Source organism: Tupaia chinensis, unplaced genomic scaffold (genome assembly GCF_000334495.1).
Source record: "Tupaia chinensis unplaced genomic scaffold, TupChi_1.0 Scaffold138297_1, whole genome shotgun sequence".
NCBI lineage: Eukaryota > Metazoa > Chordata > Mammalia > Scandentia > Tupaiidae > Tupaia > Tupaia belangeri.
In genome coordinates this window covers 227,766-242,226 of record NW_006198195.1, presented here as the reverse complement: position 1 = coordinate 242,226, position 14,461 = coordinate 227,766, and the positions used below count along the sequence as shown (strand labels likewise).

At 38.9% G+C, this 14,461-nt stretch overlaps 1 protein-coding gene and 1 pseudogene across 1 annotated transcript in view; both read left to right on the top strand.

Moving 5' to 3' along the window:
* The window catches only part of LOC102498989 (oligophrenin-1), a 148,142-nt gene that overhangs the window by 31,788 nt on the left and 101,893 nt on the right, over positions 1 to 14,461 (top strand). The window lies entirely within an intron of this gene.
* Positions 9,714 to 10,951, top strand: LOC102497763 (tubulin beta-4B chain-like; annotated as a pseudogene).

Sequence of the window (14,461 nt, the reverse complement as noted above, 5' to 3'; positions counted from 1 at the left end):
ACCATTCAAATAGCGAAAGAAGAAGTGAAGTTATCTCTATTTGAAGATGACATGGTTATATACATGTAAAACCCAAAAGAATCCACAAAAACACTGCTAGAAGTGATAAATGAGTACAGTAAAGTGGAAGAATACAAAATCAACTTACAAAACTCTATAACATTTCTATACATCAACAGTGAACAGACTGAGGTAGAATTGAAAGCAACTCCATTTACAATAGCCACAAAAGAAATAAGATATCTAGGAATAAACCTAACCAAAGAATTCAAAGACCTCTATAATGAAAATTATGAAAAACTTTTAAAAAAGAAAAAGTAGAAAGAAATTGAAAATGGCACAAAAAAAGTGGAAATATATCCCATGTTTCTGGGTTGGAAGAATTAATCTAATCAAACTGTTTATCCTATGCAAATTCATCTACATATTTAATTCAATCCCAATCAAATTACCAGAGATATTCTTCACAGATTTAGGAAAAACAATCACAAATTTGTCTGGATTTATAAAAGACCTCATATTGCCAAAGCAATCCTATGCAAGAAGAGTGGAGTAGGAGGCATCTTACTTCCTGACCTTCAAATTTATTACAAAGCTGTAAAAATCAAAACAGCATGGTATTAGCACAAAAACAGGAATGTGAACCAATGGAGCAGAATAGAAACCTCAGAAATAAACCCAAAAGCATACAATCAACTTATTTTTAACAAAGGGCACCTATCAGTGGAAAAAATATCTCTTTTGTGAATAGTACTGGGAAAACTGAGTATCCACCTGCAGAAAGATGAAACTGGATCCCTGTATCTCACCATTAACAAGAATGAACTCAAAATGGACCAAAGATCCAAACCTAAGGCCTCAAATGTTACACTGTTGGGAAAGTCATGATGGATTTTTTAAATGTTTTTCTATGTAAAAATGTGTCAGGACTCTACAGATAACCCAATGTAAAAATACTGGTGGATAATGGAGGGAAAACTCTTGGAGACATCAAAGCAGGCAAATATTTCTTAAATAGGATCTTCAAAAGACAGTCAAGGATCCCAAAAAATAGACAAGTGGGACTATATCAAGAAGATTTACTGCTGAGTGAAGCAAACCAGGAGATCAAAGAAAGACATTTTATGTCTCCACGTAATATAACCAACTGTCCACATTCTATGGTGGAAACAGAAAGAATAGAATGTATAAAAGCTTGTAAAATGGTTATGGATACTGAAGACAGTATGGTAACAGGGCAGGAGAAGGGGGAGAGTGTGAGAAAAGAAATAAAAAAAATAGAGAGGCAAACATTTACGGGACACAGAAATGGATTATTATCTGTTGATAATAACATGTATATAGTATCCCCAACTGGACTTGTATGAAGTGTATTCATGTTGGGTAAATTCATTTTTACAAGCTATGTGATGTATAGTGATTGAATGAATAAAATAAATAAAAATTTAATAAAAGCTTCTGTGCACCAAAAGAAACAATAATTAGAGTGAATCAGCAACCCTTGGAGTAGAGAATGTATTTGTGAGCTATGCCTCAGCTAAGGTACTAATAACCAGAATATATAGAGCACTCAAGTGGCTTACTTCAAAGAAAAAAAAAAAGTTCAATCCAATTAAAAGATGGGCAAATGAGCCGAACAGACAACTCTCTAAGGAAGATATATGAACAACCAAAAAACATATGAAAAAATGCTTGTAATCCCTTTTCATAAGGGCCATGTAAATCAAAACTACAGTGAGATACCACCTAACCCCAATCAGAATGGTTAAGATGAAAAAAATAACTATAAGTGCTAGCAAGGCTGTGGTGAAAAGGAAACTCTCCTGTACTGTTGATGGAAATGTAAATTAGTACATTCTGTGGAAAACAATATGGAGGTTTCTTGAAGACCTACAAGATTCGACAATTCCACTCCTGGGTATCTACTCGAAGGCTAGGAATACACTCAGTAGGAAAAATACTTGCACATCCATGTTTATTGAGTCATTATTCACAATTGCTAAGACATGGCACCAACCCAAATGTCCATGAGCAGATGAATGGATTGAAAAAGTATGGCATATTTACGTCATGGAATACTACTCAGTCATAGAAAATGATTCCCTGCCTTTTGATAGAAAGTGGATGAATATGGAATATTTACTGCTAAGCAGTACAAACCAGACTATGAAAGAGTGACATTGTATATCCTTATGATTTTCTTAATACCATTTCCTTCCCTCTAGCTTACTTTGCTGCAAGAATGCATTATATAACATACATAACATACAAAATATATGCTAATTGGCTATATTTTTTGTAAGGCTTTTGTCAACAATAGGCTTTTATTAGGTAAGTTTCTGGGGAATCAAATGTTATACACAGATTTTCAACTGTGCAGGGGGTAGGTGTCGCTAACCCCAACATTATTCAAACATCAACTATATTGACAAATCTTGTACACTTACAGCACATTGCCCCCATTTGGCTATAATATCTCTATTAGCCAGTGCCATCCTAAGAAAGCATAATTCAATAAAATCTTTTTCATGTGGTGAGGAGACTGCTGATTCACACCACGTATTATCCAGAGTTTATATCCAGGTTTTTTTACTTACGACCTTTATTAGGTAGGACACAGGTTGGGATACTAAGTCTCTACATACAAATATACAGTGGTTTTAACACAAGATATGTTTGACTTGGCATTGTGTAATATTCCAGGGACGAGATCCAGGTTTGATAAGGTGACTTGAAAGGATTAAGAATCCAGATTTCTTCTTTCTTATTGTTCTGACTATGGTTGGGTTGTCAGAAAAGTCATGAGTTTTTTTTCTGTTCAAATATGTGTCATGACATGAGCCAGCAGTTAGCGTAATAGCTATGTCGCTGGACTCCCACGTAGTCGACCGCGGTTCGTGTCCCGGACCCGGTGGCTTGAAACTCACGCCAGGCGCGTGTGCGTGCGTGCCCAAGATCCCGAGAGGAGAATGGAGGAGAAGGGATTGCGGCGTGACCATCCCCCCTGGGGGGTGATTTCTCGCTTTCTGTCTCTCTGTCTCTCTCTGTCTGTCTGGCGAGCGCACACGCCCTACAGTGAAAATCTCTCAAAAAAAAAAATGTGTCATGACTTTTCTGACAACTCAATATCTTCTACCTTCTACCAGTTGAGAAGCACAATAAAAGGAAATAAAGGTTACAGCCTTTTTCTTTAAGGCCATAACATATCACTTTCATTTATGTATAATTTTTGAAATTTAACCTCACTGTTACACCTAGTTAAAAGAGATGCAGAGAAATATAGTTAGCACTTGGTGCAGCCTGTGTCCAACGTCTTTTTGTTTGTTTGTTTGTTTCAAGTCCCAGTTCTAGTAGCTTGAAATATGCTGGGCATGTGTGCCCAAAATCCCAAGAGGAGAATGGAAAAGAGGGGATTTTAGCATGGCCATCCTAGGGGGTGATTTCTCACTTTCTGTCTCTGTCTCTCTATGTCTTTCTGGAGAATGTACATGCCCTATAGCAGAAAGCTCTCAGAAAAAGAAAAAAACACATTGCTGCCCACTAAGGGAAACTGAGATGGAGCCGTCCAAGGGCCCCAGCTCCAGCTACAACCCTAGCTCCCAACCTCAGAGCCCCCGCACCTCCCAGCCAGAAAGGTATGGGTTTTTTTCCTTCCTTTTTTTCACTAATTCTTTACTTCTCCTTACTCCATAGAGCAGCTCTCAGCTCTCAAGGAGAGCCCACTTCCATCTGCAGCCCCCTGCTAAATTTGCGAACCATACAAACACAGCACACAACTTTCCTTTCTTCCTCTTTCATATTAATTTTTCTTACCTCTTATATTGTCCTCTTCTCCTCCACTTCCACCCACCCAGAGGGACTAGACAGGAATAGAATCATAGTAGTCAAACATCCTAGCATCATGAGGTTCCCAGGGATCCTTGCTCTATACTGAACCACCTGCAAAAAAGGGAGAAACTGCTCTTCAGAAGCCTAAAGAGAAAACTCCTCCTGTGGGGACCACATTGCTAAACACAGCACAAGAGAGACTTTGGTAAAGAAACAATCCATAGCTAAAGGGAAGCAAACTAGACTTTGGTGGCAGAAACATTCTCCACATAGGTATCCAAAAGCGAATACAGCACCCAATGGCTAGAAGTCGCAGAAGAGCCTCAAGTTTGGAAAAAAAAAAAAAGAAATATGTCTCCATCAAAAGAACACAATAGGGACAAGCAGTTAGCGTAATGGCTATGTCACTGAACTCCCATGTAGTTAACCATGGTTCAAGTCCTGGACCTGGTGGCTTAAACTCATGCCGAGCACATGTGCATACGTGCCTCAGATCCCGAGAAGAGAATGGAGGAGAAGGGATTGCGGCATAGCCATCTCCCCTGGGGGGTGATTTCTTGCTTTCTGTCTCTCTGTCTCTCTGGCAAGTGCACGTGCCCTATAGCAAAAAAAAAAAAAATCAATAATTCTCTTCCATTTCCTGGAAAAACAGAAGTTACCAAAATGCAAAATGTCAGAGAAAGAATTCAGAACATTCACAGTGACAAAATTCTATGAGTAAGAAAAGAGACAATGAACTCTAGGAGATGAGGAAGTCCTTCCATGATTTGAAATAAGAAGTGGACATCATAAGAAAGAATCAGATGGAACTATTGGAGATGAAGTATGTAATGTAGGAAATCAAAAACTTACTAAAAAATATTAAAAACTTATTAGACCATGCAGAAGATAGAATCTCAGACATAGAAGACAAAACCTCTGACCTAGGGGAAGAAAAAGAGAAAATAAAAACAACAACAAAAAAATTAGGATAATACATGTAAAATACTAGATTTTATTTCATATCCAAACATCAAAATAATTGATATTCCAGAAGGTTAAGAAAGTAATGCAGACATGGAAAATAAGTTCCATGAAATCCTGGAAGAAAACTTAACAAATCTAGAGAAGCACTCAAACATTCAAACCCAGGAAATATAAAGGACCTCAAACAGAATCAACCCCCAAAGATCTTCTCCACAGCACATCTTAGCCAGACTGGTCAAAACCACAAAGACAAGATACTAAAACTGGCAAGAGAGAAAGGTCATCCCAGGGACCAGCAGTTAGCGTAATGGCTATGTCACTGGACTCCCATGTAGTCGACCGCGGTTCACATCCTAGACCTGGTGGCTTAAACTCACGCTGGGCGCGTGTGTGTGCATGCCCAAGATCCCAAGAGGAGAACGGAGGAGAAGGGATTGCGGCATGGCCATACCCCCTGTGGGTGATTTCTTACTTCTCTGTCTCGGTCTGGGGAGCACACACCCCCTATAGCAAAAAAACCTCTCCAAAAAAAAAAAAAAGTCATCCCATCAGGCTAACACTGGACCTTCAATGCTTTCAATGGAAACAATGTAAGCAAGGAAAGAATAGGAAGAAATATTGACAGTATTAAGAGAGAAATAATTTCAACCAAGATTAGTATATCCAGCAAGATTATCCTTCATATGGGAAAATGTGGGAGGAAGTCATCCCATCAGGCTAACACTGGACCTTCAATGCTTTCAATGGAAACAATGTAAGCAAGGAAAGAATAGGAAGAAATATTGACAGTATTAAGAGAGAAATAATTTCAACCAAGATTAGTATATCCAGCAAGATTATCCTTCATATGGGAAAATGTGGGAGGCTGTGCACCAGCGAACATCGCAGGTTTCTCAGAAAGCAAACAATTACACAATGCCAAAGGCCACAATTGGTTCCCTTCAAAAAACCTGACCTTCGAAACCATACTGATTGGCCACTAGAATCCCTCAGATTTGCATATCCAGCACCTCATGGCTGGTCCAAAAGCAACCAATCATAACCCACCTTTTACAACCCATCATAACCCACCTTTTACAACCAATCACAGCCCACCAGCATGTATATAACCATGATGCCTGGCCCACAATCGCCAGACGACCAGGAAGACGACACAGACGACCAGGAAGATGACACAGACGACCCTGAAGACCCTGAAGAGCTGACACAACGTCGTCTCCAGACAAACCTGAAGAGCTGTGACACCGCGTCGTCTCCGTGCTGCTCACAATAGACAACGCAACCCTGAAGAGTTGTAACACTGCATCGCCTCCGTGCTGTACCGTGCTGCCCACAATGAACGGACGACTCTGAAGACACTGTGTCATCTCCGTGTTGTAACACTGCGCTGCTTGTCCCAGCACACCAGGAAAAGGAGATTAAAATCTTCTCAAAGAAAACCTGAAACAATTTCCCAACACAAGACCAGCTCTTCAAGAAACTCTGAAGAGAGTCCTGTTCCAGGAAAACTAAATGAACAGACAGAAATAAGAGAATAAAAGACATCCAAGACAATGACCAACTTAAAGGTAGGTTCAAGTCGAGAAATATCAATAATAACATTAAATGTTAATGGACTGAGTTCTCTAATCAAGAGACACAAATTGACTGAATGGATTTAAAAAAAAAAGAAAGAAAGAAAAGAAAACTCAGAAACTCTCTATTCGTTGCCTATAAGAAACGCATATCATGGATAAAGACATACGTACACTAAAAGTAAAGGGATGAAAAAAGGTATTCCAGGCAATTGGGAACCAAATGGGAATCGTGATACTAATTTCCACCAAAATAGGCTTTAAAGCAAAACTGCTCAAAGAGACATACACCTAACTCAGAATCACCCAAATATGTGAAGGAAAGACTGTTTCATCTAAAGGGAGATAGAGACTGCAGCACACTAACTGTTTGGGATCTCAACACTCTACTATCTCCTTTGGACAGATCATCTAGACAAAAAATAAGCAAAGAGATAAAGCATCTAAATGATACCATAAATCAAATGGACTTAACAGACATCTATAGAACCAAATTCACAAGATAAATTTTTTTCTCACTCTCACATGGAACCTTTATAAAGACTGACCCCATGATAGGACACAAAACAAGCTTTTACAGTTTCAAAGGCATAGGAACTATATCCAGCATCTTCTCCTACAATGATGGAATTAAACTTGATATCAGTATCAGGACAAACCCTCAAAAATACACAAATACATGGAAATTTAATAACCTACTTCTGAGTTACTTCTTGACTACTGAAGAGATCAAGACTGAAATCAAAAGATTCATGGAAGCCAATGATGATGAGTATGTGAGTTTCCATAATCTTTGGGGTACTGCAAAAGCAGTCATAAGAGAGAAGATGATAGCAATTAGTGCACATAAGAAGGTGGAAAGAAGGAAAATGGACAACCTAACATCATGACTCAGAGAACTGGAAAAGCAACAACAAAATATCCAAAAAGTTTGAGGAGAAAAATAATAGATATTCAAGCAGAAATAATGAAATAGAAAAGAAACAAACATAAAGAAAATAAATGAAAGTAAAAGCTGGTTCTTTGAGGGGCCGGTAGGTGACATGGTGGTTAAGGACGCTGGACACTCACATTGCATACCACGGTTTGAGTCCTGGACCTGGTGGCTTACTTTCTCATTTTCTGTAACTCTTTTGCTCTGTCCCTCTTTGATAAAGTTGACTGATAAAGTTAAGAGAAAGAAAGAGAGAGAGAGAGAGAGAGAGAGAGAGAGAGAGAAAGGAAAAAAGAAAGGAATAAAGAAAGAAAGAGAAAGAAAGATAGGGAAAGCAGAAGAGAAGAGAGAGAAGAGAAGAGAAGAGGAGAGGAGAGGAGAGGAGAGGAGAAGAGAAGAGAAGGAGGGAAAGAATGAAAGAAAGGAAGTGAAGGGAAGGGAAGAAAGGAGGGGTGGAGGGAGGGAGGAAGAAAGGAAGGAAAGAAAAAGAAGAAAGAAAGAAAGAAGAAAGAAAGAAAGAAAGAAAGAAAGAAAGAAGAAAGAAAAAAGAAAAAGAAAGGAAGGAAGGAAGGAAGGGAGGGAGGAAGAAAGGAAGGAAGGAAGAATTCTTAAAAAAAAAAAAAACTGATCCTTTGAAAAGATTAACAAAATTGACACACCACTAGCTAGACTAAGAAGAGAGGAAGGAACGAAGTAAATCAAAAATCATATTAACAGACACTGTTACAACAGACATAATAGAAATTTAAAAAATCATTAGAGTATATTATGAACAACTATACACCAAAACCCAAGAAAACCTGGATGAGATGGACAAATTTCTGGACACATATAATCTACCAAGATTGAGTCAGGAGGATATACAAAGTCTGAATAGGCCCATGACAAGACATGAGATTAAATGAGTAATAAATAATGCCCCAACAAAGAAAAGCTCTGGACATGATGGCTTCATCTCTGAATTATACAAAATTTTAAAAAAGAGTAAACTCCATTCTACTCAAGTTATTTCTAAAGAAAAAAAAATGGAGCCCTCTCAAACTTATTTTAGGAAACCTCCATCACCCTCATCCCCAAAAGAAAAAAGAAAGGAAGGAAGGAAGGAAGGAAGGAAGGAAGGAAGAAAGAAAAGAGAGAGAAAGAGAGAGAAAGAAACGAGACAAAGACATGACAGGGATTGAAAAATAAAGACCAATATCTCTGATGAATATAGACACAAAAATTCTCAACAAGATGCTAGAAAATCATATCCAACAACATATGAAAAAGATTATACATCACAACCATGTAGGCTTTATTCCAGGGATGCAAGGATGGTTCAACATATGCAAAACCATAAATATACCATATTAACAGAAAGGAAGATAAAAACCATATGATAATGTCAATTGATGCAGAAAAAGCATTTTATAAGATACAACATCCTTTCATGATCAAGATTCTCAGCAATATTGTCATAAAAGGGTCATTCCTCAATGTAATAAAAGCCATTCAAGAAAATCCCATAACTAACATCACCCTGAATGAGGGAAATGTTGAAAGCTTTTCCACTAAAAACTGATGCAAGACAAAGATGCCCACTTTCTCCACTCCTTTTCAGTACAGTACTGGAAGTTCTCCCCAGTGCAATCAGAAAAGAAAAGAAAATACATTCGAATGGGAAAAAAGAGGTGAAATTATCTCTGTTTGCAGATGACAGTTATCTCTGTTTGCAGATAATTGTATACAGAGAAGACCCAATGGTTTCCATGAAAAAATTCCTGGAAGTAATACATGAATACAGTGAAGTTGCAGGATACAAAATCAGCATACAGAAATCTATAGCATTTCTATATATGAACAGCAGGCAGACTGAAATAGAAATGAAGAAAGTAATTCCACTTACCATAATCACAAAAAGTATAAGATACCTAGCAATGAATCTAACCAAAGAAATCAAAGACCTCCACAAGGAAAACTATGGGAAGCTAAAAAAAGAAATTGAAAATGACACAAAAAAGCGGAAGGATATCCCATGTTTCTGGATTGGAAGAATTAATATAATCAAAAGGCCAATTCTACATAAATTAATCTACATATTTAACACAATGCCAATCAAAATACCAGAGATAATCTTCACAGATCTAGAAAAGACAATCATAGAATTGTCTAGAATCATAAAGGACCTCTATTGCCAAAGCAATTCTGCTTAAGAGTGGAGTGGGCGACATCTCACTCTCTGAACCCAGAATAAACTATAAATCTGTGATCATCAAAACAGCATGACATTGGCACAAAAATAGACACATGGACCAATGGAACAGAATAGAGACCCCAGAAATAAACTCCCAAACACAGTCAACTGATTTTTGACAAAGGGTACCAGTCAACCCTGCAGGAAAATGAAAACCTTTTTATCAAATGATGCTGAAAAAACTGGATATCCATCTGCAGAAAGATGAAACTAGAGGACTCTCGCTTGGTCGCTGCTGTGTCATTCCTGACACCTGCGCCGCCACCTCCACTGCTTTTTTTTTTGGAGAGGTTTTTGCCATAGGGTGGGACAGACAGACAGAGACAGACAGAAAGAGAGAAATCACCCCCCCGGGGGGTCTGGGATGGGCACCCTGCTCATCAGCAAGGTCTGATAAGAGTACCCCGACAGCATCATGGACACCTTCACCATCATGCCCTCGCCCAAGGTGTCGGACACGGTGGTGGAGCCCTACAACGCCACGCTGTCTGTGCACCAGCTGGTGGAGAAAACCTACGAGACCTACTGCATCGACAATGAAGTCCTCTACGACATCTGCTTCTGTACTCTGAAGCTGACCACGCCCACCTACAGGGACCTCAACCACCTGGTGTCAGCCACCATGAATGGCATCACCACCTGCCTTCGCTTTCCAGGCCATCTCAATGCTGACCTGCACAAGCGGCAGTGAACATGGCATCCTTCCCTCTCTTGCACTTCTTTATGCCTGGCTTTGCGCCCCTGACCAGCTGGGGCGGGGCAACCAGCAGTACCGCGCCATGACGGTGCCCGAGCTCAGATGTTCGATGCCAAGACCATGATGGCTGCCTTCAACCCCCGTCTCAGCCACTACCTGATGGTGGCTGCTGTGTTCAGGGGTTGCATGTCCATGAAGGAGGTGGACGAGCAGATGCTTAATGTCCAAAACAAGAACAGCAGCTACTTCGTGGAGTGAATCCCCAACAACGTGGAGACAGCTGTGACATCCCCACTACCCCACCCCCACGGGCTAAAAATGTCCGCCACCTTAATTTGCAACAGTGTGGCCATCCAGGAGCTGTTTAAGAGCATCTGGGAGCAGTTCGCCGGCATGTTCCAGCTCAAGGCCTTCCTGCATTGATACACAGGCAAGAGCATGGACGAGATGGAGTTCACAGAAAGCAACATGAACAACCTGGTGTCTGAGTACCAGCAGTACCAGGACACCACCGCCAAGGAGGAGGGTGAGTTTGAGGAGGAGGCAGAGGAAGAGGTGGTGTAGGGCTGCATGCTAGCAGGAAAAGCCCAGAGCAGGGTGAACCCTTCATTCACTCAGGGCCTGTCTCCTGGTAATCACGTCTCACTGTGTGTACCTGTTGTCCTCGTCTCCACCTCATACGCTGTACAGACACCTCCATTAAAGCATTTTCACAGTGAAAAAAAAAGAAAGATGAAACTAAATTCCAACCTTTCACCATTGACAAAAATCACCTCAAAGTGGATTAAAGTTCTAAACCTAAGACCTCAAACTACTGATGGAAAATGCTGGGGAAACTCTGGGAGACATTGGGGACAGGCAGACTTCTTTAATGAGACTCCAAAGCACAGTCAAGAATCCCCAAAATAGACAAGTGAGATTAGGAAGTTTAAGATTAAGAAGCTTTTGCATGGCAACAGAACATAGTAATTAGTGTGAATCAGCAGCCCTCAGAATGAGAAAATATTTTTGTAAACTATGCTTCAGATAAGGGTCTGATAACTAGAATACACAGGGAACTCAATTGGCTTACCCGAAACAAGATGATCAACCTAATTAAAGATGGGAGAATGAGCTAAAAAATAACTAAGGAAAACATATGAATAGCCAAAGGGCATATGAAAAATGTTCAACATCCCTCATCATAAGGGAGATGCAGATCAAAACCACAATGAGATACCTCCTAACCCTAGTCAGAATGGTGAAGATTAAAAAAAAATGATAACTGCTGATGGGGATGTGATGAAAGGGGAACTCTCCTATACTGCTTGTGGGAATGAAAATTGGTCCAGCCACTGTGGAGATTCCTCATAGATCTATAAATAGAACTACCACAATGCATGTCAAGCAGGCCAAAATATTACCATACACATTATCTTCAATGGATAATTTTCCATTCTTGAGTCCATTAAATTATAAATTATTTCTCCTAAAACTAATAATATTATCAAAGTTATAGATTATCAAAAATAAGCTATTGTATTACTTTCTTTTTAAAAATATTTAAGAATTATTTTATCCAGCTTTATTTATTTATTTTAATTTAACATGAGAGGGACAGAGCAAGAGAGATAGATAGAAAGTAAGAAAGCATGCTGCCAGGTCCGAGATTTGAACTGCAGTCAGCCATGTGGGAGTCAAGTGCCCTTAACCACTATTCCATCTGCTGGTCCCATTTATGTTTTGGAGAGGTTTTTGCTATAGGGCGTGCACGCTTGCCAGAAAGACACAGAAAGACAGAAAGTGAGAAATCATCCCCCAGTGGGGAAGGCCACACTGCAATCCCTTCTCCATTTTCTCGGGATCTTGGGCATGCATGCACATGCACCTGGCATGAGTTTAAGCCATTGGGTCTGGGACTCAGTCCTGGTTGACTATATGGGAGTCCAGCAACATAGCCATTACACCATCTGCTGGTCCCATTTTTAAATAATTTCATTTTATACATTTAATCACTGTACATCACTTAACTTTTAAATTGAATTTACCCAGGGACCAGCAGTTAGCATAATGGCTATGTCGCTGGACTCCCACGTAGTTGATCGTGGTTCGATTCCCGGACCCAGTGGTTTAAACTCACGCCAGGCGCGTGTGCCCAAGATCCCGAGAGGAGAATGGAGAAGAAGGGATTGCGACGTGGCCATCCCCCCGGGGGGTGATTTCTCGCTTTCTATCTCTCTCTGTCTGTCTGGTGAGTGCACGCACCCTATAGTAAAAACTTCTCCAAAAAAAAAAAAATTTAATTTACCCAATAGAAATACACTTTGCTCCAATCCAGTTTAGCATACAAAACATGCTATCATTAACAGATAATAATCTATTTCTGTGTCCCATGAATGTCTTTCCTATTTTTCTACTTAATTTCTTTCCTTACACTCTCCCCCTTCTCCCGTCCTCTTCCCCCATTGTCTCCTGTATCTATAACCACTTTCAATGCTTTTATGTCCTCTAATATTTCAGTTCCCACCATAGAGTGCACACAGTTCATATATGTTAAGTGGAGACATATGATGACTCTTTTTCATAGCCTGACTTGATTCACTCTGCAGTAAATCTTTCGTATTTGTCCATTTTTTATCAAATGCCAGGATCTTGTCTTTTTTATGGCTGAATAATATTTCATAGAGTATATGTGCAACACTTTTTCAGTCCTTTCATTTCCTCAGGGACATTTGGGTTGGTTCCATGTCTTAACAATTGTGAATAATGCTGCAATGAACATAGATGTGCAAGCACTTTTTTGATTGAATGTTCTATCCTTTGGGTAGATACAAAGAAGTGGAATTGTTGAATCATATGGTAGTTCTATTTGTGGGTCTCTGAGGAAACTGCATATTGCTGGACCAATTTAAATTCCCACCAACAGTGTAGTTGAGTTCTGTTTTCACCACATCCCCACCAGCACTTACCATTCTTTTTTTTTAATCTTAGTCATTCTGACAATGGTTGGGTAGTATCTCATTTTGGTTTTGATCTTCACCTCCCTTATTATGAGAGATGTTGAGTATTTTTTTCACATGATTTTTAGATGTTCATATGTCTTCCTTAGAGTTGTTTGTCCAGCCTATTTTCCCATCTTTTAATTAGCTTGATATTTTTATTTCAGGTAAGCTGCTTGAAGTTCTTGTTATCAGTTCTTTACCTGAGGCACAGCTTACAAAAATATTCTCCCATATCTAGGGTTATCAAGTCACACTAATTAGTGTGTCTTTCACTGTGCAAAAACTTCTTAATCTGATGTAATTTCACTTCTCCATTTTGGGAGTTATTGCCTGTGCTTTGGGGATCTTATTTAGGAAGTCTTTGCCTACTCCAGTGTCTCTCAGATTTTCCCCAGTGTTTTCCACCAGTAGTTTTATAGTTTGGGGTCCTAGGTTTAGATATTTGATTAATTTTGAGTTGATTTTTGTTAGTGGTGAAAGATAGTAGATTGAGATTTATCTTTCTACTGGTGGTTTTTTTTTTTTTTTTTAGCACCTTTTTCTAAATAGATTTTCCTTTTCCCTTCAGATTGACTTGTATCCTTTTTCAAAAATCAATTGGCTCTATGTCTTGGGGTTTATTTCTGGGGTCTCTGTTCTATTGGTCCACATGTCATTTTTTGCTCCAATACCATGCTTTTTTGATTATCATAGCTTTGTAATTTATTTAGGAGTCAGTAAATGAGACACCACCCAATTCACTCTTCTTGTGCAGGATTGCTTTGGCAATACAAGATCTTTTATGATTGCAGACAAATTCTATGATTGTCTTTTCTAGATCTGTGAAGAATGTCTGTTGCAATTTTATAGGGATTACATTAACTATGTAGATTAATTTGGGTAGATTTGCCATTTCAATTATATTAATTCTTACAATCAAGGAACATGAGATGTCCTTTCATTTTTAGGTCATTTTCAATTTGTTTTTAAATATTTTCATGGCTTTCCTTGTATAGGTCTTTGACTTCCTTGGATATATTTATTCCTAGGTATATTATGCTTTTGTTGCTATAGTAAATGGGATTACTTTCTTCAGTTCTATCTCTGCTTGTTGCATGTATATAGAAATGCTATAGAATTTTGTAAGTTAATTTCATTTCCTGTCACTTTACTGTATTATTTATTACTTTGATAAGTTTTTTTTTTCGTGGAAATGTTTGACTCTTTTGTGTTTACAAATCATATCCTCTATAAAGAGAGATAATTTCA